Genomic DNA, 8632 nt, shown 5'->3' on the forward strand with positions numbered 1-8632 from the left:
TATTTCGGCAGTGGGATCTTTGTACCAACCTGTATCGTCTTACATTGATTATTTTTTACAACCACTAGTGAAAGACATGCCTTCATACACTCAGGACTCCACACACGTCATTTTAAAACTAAGGGAACTGGGTGAAATCCCCTCGGACTGCATCCTTGTAACCATGGATGTGAAAAGTCTATACACGGTCATACCACACGACATGGGCATTATGGCATCTAGACGGGCCCTCCTTACCAACACCTCTCTGCGGGTCCCCAGTGAATTTTTGCTGCAATTACTTGAACTTACGCTTACAAGGAACTTTTTCCGGTTTGATAATTCTTACTACCTCCAAATAGCAGGTACGGCCATGGGTAGTGCCCTCGCCCCGTCATATGCCAACCTGTTCATGCTACAGTTTGAATCTGAACACATTGTACCCCTGATAGGGGGATCCATCCTTATCTACTTTCGTTATATCGACGATCTGTTTATGATCTGGACGGATGGGATTGACAGCTTACTCTCCTTCCATCAACATCTTAATTCATTGGATAACCCAATAAAGCTGACCCTCAACTATCATGCTGACAATATAGACTTTCTCGACTTGAATATTTTCAGAGATAGTCTACGTTTAGGAACCAGACTTTTTCGCAAAGCTACCGACCGCAATTCAATACTCCACGCCTCAAGCAACCACCCTCCAGCTACCATTAGGGGCATACCGTATTCACAGTTCCTATGGACTATTAGGAACAACAGTAAACCAGACATAGCGGTGGAACAACTGCGAGATATGTTTATTAGGTTTCAGGAACGGGGGTACCCAGATACTATACTGGAACAACAGTTACAGAGGGCACTCCAACATACACAAAATGATCTCCTGGGGAAACCCAAGGAGACAAAGAAAGACCAACCATTGATTTTTACCACCACCTTCACGGCAGCATCCACACAATTCTCTAGGAAGATACATCAACACTGGCCGATGATCAATCAAGACGAATCTTTGTCATTACATCAATCCAGCAAACCCTTGATGGGATATAGGAGGAACAGTAGCCTCAGAGATCTACTTGTACGGACTGACTTTAAGGGCCAGAAAAAAGAGCCCTCAAACTGGCTATCAGCACAAAAGAAACTGGGCTGTTATAGGTGCCCAGACTGTGTTACGTGCTGCTGCCTTCTCACAGGTCCAGATTTCCCCCATCCCCACACTGGGAAAAGGATTAAGATCAGACACCGTTTATCCTGTACCTCCAGTTATGTGATATACATTATCACATGCCCATGTGGTCTCTACTACGTGGGTAAAACAGTGAATATGTTGAAAGAAAGAATAGGGAATCATCGCTCAGCAATCAGCAAAGCTTTAAAAGAGGGGTCTTCTATTCAACCGGTTGCTAGGCATTTTGCCCAGCAACAACACCCACCTCCAACCTTCAAATGCATGGCAATAGACCACCAGCTACCCCTCCTGAGAGGAGGTAATAGAGACTTGGCGCTTCTCCGCCGGGAATCCAGATGGATTCATATGTTGGACTGTGTGGCCCCCCGGGGCTTGAATGAAACACTACCTCTCGGCTGTTTTGTATAAATACGATGTACTGTTGGGTTCCTACTATGTTTGGGACACCTCTTTAACTTATTTTTGCCAAGCCTGTCAGTTTTTATGTTGTTCCTCTGATACGTTGTCTTCCCTGGCCTGCCATTCCTTAAGAACTATGCACACACACTGAATAAGGATTTACTAGACACACTATCCCTGCCTAATAACCGTTCCTGTGACGCTCCGTGACATTCACCTTTGACAGGGTAGCAGGTGTACCCTAGATTATGCCTCTAGTCCTTCAGCATGCTTCCGCCTGGCCCCCTTATAACACTCCATCCCCCTGAGTAGGGGGTCCCCAGTACGTGTGCCTATATGTGCTTAGAATGACAGCAGCGGGCCTTCTCCCAGGACCCCAACAGGAGCACCCCCTGCTACCCTCTGGATGGGCACGGAGTGTCTCCTGTGCAACATGGGTGTCTGCAAACTGGCGTCGCTAGCAACAGGGCGAGCGGAGAGCCACCGCGCGTCCTTGGTTGCTAGGCAACGCGCAAGTAACGGCGCATTTCTGGTGCTGCACGCACCGTTCGATTGAAGCACAATTCTGTGGCCTTAGGGGATTATTGGAGTACGGGGAACCCGGGAATTAGCTGCTGCCTCTTCTTCCTCCAAACCTCAGTATGGTAAGCAATATTAGGAACGTCCGGTATATTTGGGGGGCAGGGATGTGTAGTTCTGCATAGCACTCTCCACTCAGTTGAATGTGCAATACACCCCTTTGTCCTTTTTGTCTTACCCTTTCTCCCCTATGTGGTGTTTTTTACGTTTTTTGTTTGTTTGTTTTGTTTTTCTTGGTTTCACTATGAGCTGTTGGTTGCCTAGCAACACGTGTTTTGGTGCCACCCTGTAGCTTTAAATTTGTTTTCACATGCACAGTGCTGTTCTCCCTGATGAAAGTTCCTGGCTGGAACTGAAACGTTGGATTAATAAAGAACCATGCTTCAAGATTTTTTGTTATAACATTTTTATTCGCCTGATGCCATTATCCTAAAAGTCCTGTGAGTGCTGGCCTGTACTGCAGTTTGTATGGATTTTTTTGCTTTAGCACCCGGGCATTTGACTCTTGGTTTGTGGTGTGCTACCATCTACAAGGATTGTGTATATATATATTTAAATTTCCTGAGTACAGTCCTCAAAAAAAGTAAATTTCCAGTGTTCAGAATCCACACACACAGGATCTAGGAGTAGTTTAAAAAGTTTATTTAGCGTCACTAAATAAACTTCTTTAAACTGCTCCTAAGTCCTGTGTGTGCGGCGGATTCTGAACACTGGAAATTTACTTAGGCTTTGAGGGCTGTACCCAGGCATAACAGCTCCTAATAACGTGAGTGCCGACACTTATATATATATAGTGGTTTGTTCACATAAATAAAAATATTAAAATGATCCTTAAGTCCTGTGTGAGCAGCAACTAATCCTTTGAGAAAGGCTGGAACGCCAGCCGAAACGTCAGTCCGTGTTATAATCTGAAAATAAATTCTTTTTGCACTACATCAGTCCTGTGTGGAGCGGCCCGATTTGTTCGAGAAAACTCCCGGTGGGCCCAAGTGTCAGTGGGCCCTCCTGCTCACCCAGCCATTTTTCTTGTATGCCTTTACCATGGTCATTCCTTATTTCTATATGAGAACAAGGAAAATAAATACACAAAGAGAAAGAAAGATTGCCAGTGCTTAGCTTGCCTTTAAAAATGATTTTTTACAAAAAATGAGGTGTTAGTACCACACTGGCTAAAATATCTAAGCTCACGTGCCACGTCAAGGCCCCTCATTGTATGTGAGTCCTACACTACCTATTGACATTGAGTCTGTGATGCAATTAAAATAAAGTCCCCCAGCAAACAATGTGACTGAGTAGTAAGACCTGTTGCACCTACCTTTAGCTCAAAGGCTCTAGTGAGAAAGCAGGGAGCTTTTAAGCCCCAGCTCATTAGCACACACATGAAAGTGATTAATTAGTTTAAAGGCTACATAGCAGCTAGAAGCAAAATTTGGCTACAATTTGTACACAAAACACAGAAAGAAATCGCCAGCGCTCGGTCTAACCCACATTCTGGGGTTGACCAGCTGCTAAAAAAGATAAAAAGCCATTATTTATACACAAAGAGAAAGAAAGATTGCCTGCGCTTAGTTTGCCTTTAAAAATGATTTTAACAAAAAATGAGGTGTTAGTACCACACTTTGGCCAAAATATGTAATCTCAAGTGCTACGTCAAGGCCCCTCATTGTACGTGAGTCCTACACTACCAATTGACATTGAGTCTGTGATACAATTAAAAGAAAATAAATAGAATGAAGAATAAATGATAATACTGTATGTATGGGGAAGTGATTAAGAAAAGAAATAATGTGAGTGAAGAGAGAAGGAAAAATTGTTTGGATACTGGGCCCACAATGTAAGGTTTTCTGTTGGGTCCCTGGCACCCCAGTCTGACACTGCACTCTGCAAAAGATACATAACCTTAATAAGAGGGGTAATATTATAATATAAATAATAATAATTTAAAAAAAAGACTTCCTTCACAAACAGAAGGAACAGATATTTCTGTACACACATCAATTAGGTCAGAATTTTACCTGAATGGGAAGGGGAATGAAGATAATAGCGGCTTAGCTGCTGTGTTTATGGTAAGCTAGTCTACTGGCTAGGCAAGGTTCCTGCCCCTGCAAATACGTCTCCCTTAACCCTTTCCCTGCCAATCACGTAGCTCCTACGTGCTGGCATAAAAAGGCACTGAACGCCCAGCACGTAGGAGCTACGTTTTATTTACTTTGCACTCGTTCTCTGTGCTCGCTGCTTAATCCGAGCGCAGAGAGTGATCGCAATGTAAAGAACCCCCTAGACAATGAGCAATGGGGGGTTAACAGTGGCCCCTGGGGCGCGATCGCCCAGGGACCCCATAGAAAAAGTCGGACACGTAGATTTTACCGACTTTTTCTTCTCTATCCCTCACTTCCTGCACTCCCCCTCCGCCCCCCGCTTCCTGTAACGCTACTCGCCAGTTCCTGCTGCTGTGCCTGCGTCTCCTGGTTCCTGCTGCTACTACTGACCAGTTCCTGCTGCTGTGTCCTGCGATTTTCCAGTGATCTTCAGCTCTTGGACCCCAAGTAAGTGCTACATACACACACAAACACACATACACATACATATTGCACTAATACTCACACTTACACACACACACACACATACATTTGGGGGGGGGTTGGGGGGTTACAGAACTCACACTTACTTGCACACTCACACACATGCATTCAAAACACATTTTACCATGTGTACACACTCACTTACACACTTATGTAATTTTGTTAAAAAAAAAAATTTTTATCGCATCGTTTTTTTTCTTGCCTGAAAAAAGTGTTTTATTGCCATTGCAGATAGCGTATTCGCTAATCGCACTGCGCAATACCTTTTGTGTATTATTTTGGTGTTTTTATTAAATTTTCTGTGATTTTGGTGCATTTTTAGTCATTTTATTGCATTTTTAGCCATTTTATTGCATTTTCAGTTATGCATAGTTGTTGTTCGCTTGACTTTGTCTGTAAAACTAATTTGCCAAGCCAGAATACTCAAACTGTGATTCTGACTGCAGATATCACTAGGAAAAAAAAAACATTGATTTTAGGGTTTTTCTTTGTGATTTTAGCGATTTTATTGCATTTCATATTGTTCTTTGTTACCGGTCTTGCACATGGACATTTTGTCTGCTGTATTTCAATTTGGCTTCCTCCCCACGTACCCCATGTAGTTTGGTAAATCTATGCATATTGGGCATCAAACTGTTCAGTAGACCCCTGGTGTTCATATTTATGGTGTTTTATGTTGGTACGTTATGAAATGTGGGGTATATAATGGGGCAAAATGCAAGCTTTCTAACAATTTTCAGAAATGTTAGAAAAACTATTCTGTTTAGCATAGCTTTGTAGTTTGGTAGTTTGCAGTAGAAAGATATATTTACTCATTTGTTTTTTGTCAGAATGTGTACTTTCAGAAAATATATGGTTTTCTAGGGTCTCTGTACTGTTAGGGGGTCTTATGGCACATAATACACATACCGGGTGAAAAACTGCACAAGCCGGAGCATCATTCGTGAAAATTCATATGCACTATTTTCATTTGGGTGACCCTGTACTCTGCATAGTTTGGTAAATCTATGCATATAAGGCATCAAACTGTTCAGTAGGCCCCTGGCATTCATACTTAGAGTGTTTTATGTTGATACATTACAAATTGTGGGGGTACATAATGAGGTAAAATGCAAGCTTTGTGACGATTTTCAGAAATGTCATAAAAACCGTTCTGTTTAGCATAGCTTTGTAGTTTGGTAGTTTGCAGTAGAAAGATGTATTTACTCTTTTTTGTTTTGTCAGAATGTGTACTTTCGGAAAATGTATGGTTTTCTAGGGTCTCCGTACTGTTAGGGGGTCTTATGGCACATAATACACATACCGGGTGCAAAAACTGCACGAGCCGGAGCGTCATATGTGAAAATTCAAATGCGCTATTTTTATTTGGGTGCCCCTGTACTCCGCATAATTTCGTAAATCTATGCATATAGGGCATCAAACTGTTCAGTAGACCTCTGGTGTTCCTATCTGGTGTTCCTATCCTTTGTATGCAAGAAATTGTGTGAGATAAATGTGGCAAATTGCAACATTTTTAGTAGATTTTCTGAAATTTCATAGAAACCACTAGCTTTAGGAAAGCTTTGCAGATTGGTACTTTGGTGTAGAAAGGACTCTTTACCCGTGTTGGATTTGTCTGAACGTGTACTTTCCAAAAATATATGGTTTTCAGGGGTAACCCTATATTTCTGCAGTTTCTCTCCCACATAAAACTGCCTTTTTTTTTAATTAGGTAAAGTTAAGCCATGAAATTATTGTGCACAAGGTATATTTTGAGGTCTCCATGTGCTTTTATAGACCTATGTACAGTGGGCATCAAACTGTTCAGTAGACCTCTGGGGTTCATATTTAGGGTGTTTTATCTTGGTACCTAATGACCTATACAAAATAAGATGCTGCATATTGGAAGCTCTGAGGGGATTTTTGGAATTGTCATTAAAATTGCTAACTTTAGAAATGCTTTGCGGCTTGGTACTTTGGAGTAGAAACACATGGGTACCCATTTTAGATTCGGGGGAATGTGTACTTTCCAAAAATATATGGCTTTCTGGGGTGAGCGTACTTTTTTGTAGCTTTATCCCACACAATATGATGTAAATGTGTTGATTTTGCAGAAGCTGGAATGACAGAAATGATAGATCATATGGGGGTATGTTCACATTGGGGCCCCTACATGCCACATACTTAAGTAAACCTATACATATTGGGCATCAAACTGTTCAGTGGACCCCTGGCGTTCATATTTAGGGTGTTTTATCTGGTTACTTTATGACCTGTAGGAGATAAGATACTATAGACAGGAAGCTTTGAAGCGATTTTTAATACATTTCACAAATTTTGATAAAAACCAATAACTTTAGGAAAGCATTGCGACTTGATAGTTTGGAGTAGACAGACAGTTCTATCTATTCTGGATTCCACAGAATCTGTTCTTTCTAAAAATGTATAATTTTCTGGGATAAACCTTATGTTAGTGGAATTTGTAACCTTGAAATCTAAAGTATGCAGCTTTCTGGAGCAGTGCTTTGGAAATTTGGTAGTGTACTGCTGGGAGTTTTTGACCTATACAAGTGAGAAATCTCCATAAAACTATATATATTTAGTATTGGCACGTTCAGGAGACAGGGGACTTTCCAAATCAGTTGTATTTTTGTGCATGAAATAATTTTTGTTTCTGGTGTATGTGTTTATATTATGGAAAATATAATTTTTTTTTTATTTTTTAGACATTTAGAAGCCTATATCTTGTTACAGAATTGTAATTACACAAAAATTCCACCATATTTTGAAAGCTTAGGTTGTCCTGAAAAAAATGATATATAGTTTTCCTGGGTAAACTAAAAGTCCCCCCAAGGAAAAGCCCCTAAAGTGAAACAGTGCAAAATGTTCAAAAACTGTCTGGCAGTAGAAGTTCCACTTTGGTCCAAAACGGCTGGCAGTGAAAGGGTTAAACTTAATTAGTCAAATACTTCTTGAGGCTTCATTTCATACCTGCCAATATGACCCCTTAAAAAGGAGTTTTATAAAAAAAAAACAACAGTTTTTGTGTGTTTTTTGCTCTTTAATTGTTAGCAGTAACCACTTAGGGCAACAGCACACAGGACGTTGTGTCGCTAAATCTGCACGAGTGCAGGCGACAAGACATCCTTCCCACTGGCAGTAATGTGAATCCCCAGTGCGAAAAAATATGTGTCACTTCCATTTTCTGAAGTTGCCAAAAGTTGCCTTATGAGGATGTTATATTACCTGCAGATTTACAGCAAAAGACAAAGATGTACTATAGGGCTTAGTGGATCTCCAAGTTACCAAGCACCTGTAGCCAAAAGTGGTCATTTACATTACCCTGGGGCACAAGTTCTGGAGAGCTAAGGGGCACAAGTTCTAGAGAGCTAAGGGGCACAAGTTCTAGAGAGCTAAGGGGCACAAGTTCTAGAGAGCTAAGGGGCACAAGTTCTAGAGAGCTAAGGGGCACAAGTTCTAGAGAGCTAAGGGGCACAAGTTCTAGAGAGCTAAGGGGCACAAGTTCTAGAGAGCTAAGGGACACAAGTGCAGTTCTATTCTGCTCTACATGCCGGATTTCACCAAAATACTGAGCCTTCTCCCATGTGTGAATAACATGCATGTCAGGCAGCAGCTGGGGTCTGGTGATGGATTCCTACATCCCTCCTGCCCCTTAGCAACACAATGCTGACTAACACAATCAGCTACACAGCCTGTACACCCTAACTCTGTGTGACTTGATAGTTATTGTAGCTGCATGCTGTTATGATCAAATCCAGGAGGATGTCACAACATTTCAGACCAGAGTGCTTTGTTAATTATTTTCCTATGGTTTGATATTACACCTGCTTAATGAATGAAATCAGACTTAACTGTTCCAATTTGCTGGGCACAATCTATGAATAAATTAGCTTGC

Source organism: Xenopus tropicalis, chromosome 4, assembly GCF_000004195.4.
Source record: "Xenopus tropicalis strain Nigerian chromosome 4, UCB_Xtro_10.0, whole genome shotgun sequence".
NCBI classification, from domain to species: domain Eukaryota; kingdom Metazoa; phylum Chordata; class Amphibia; order Anura; family Pipidae; genus Xenopus; species Xenopus tropicalis.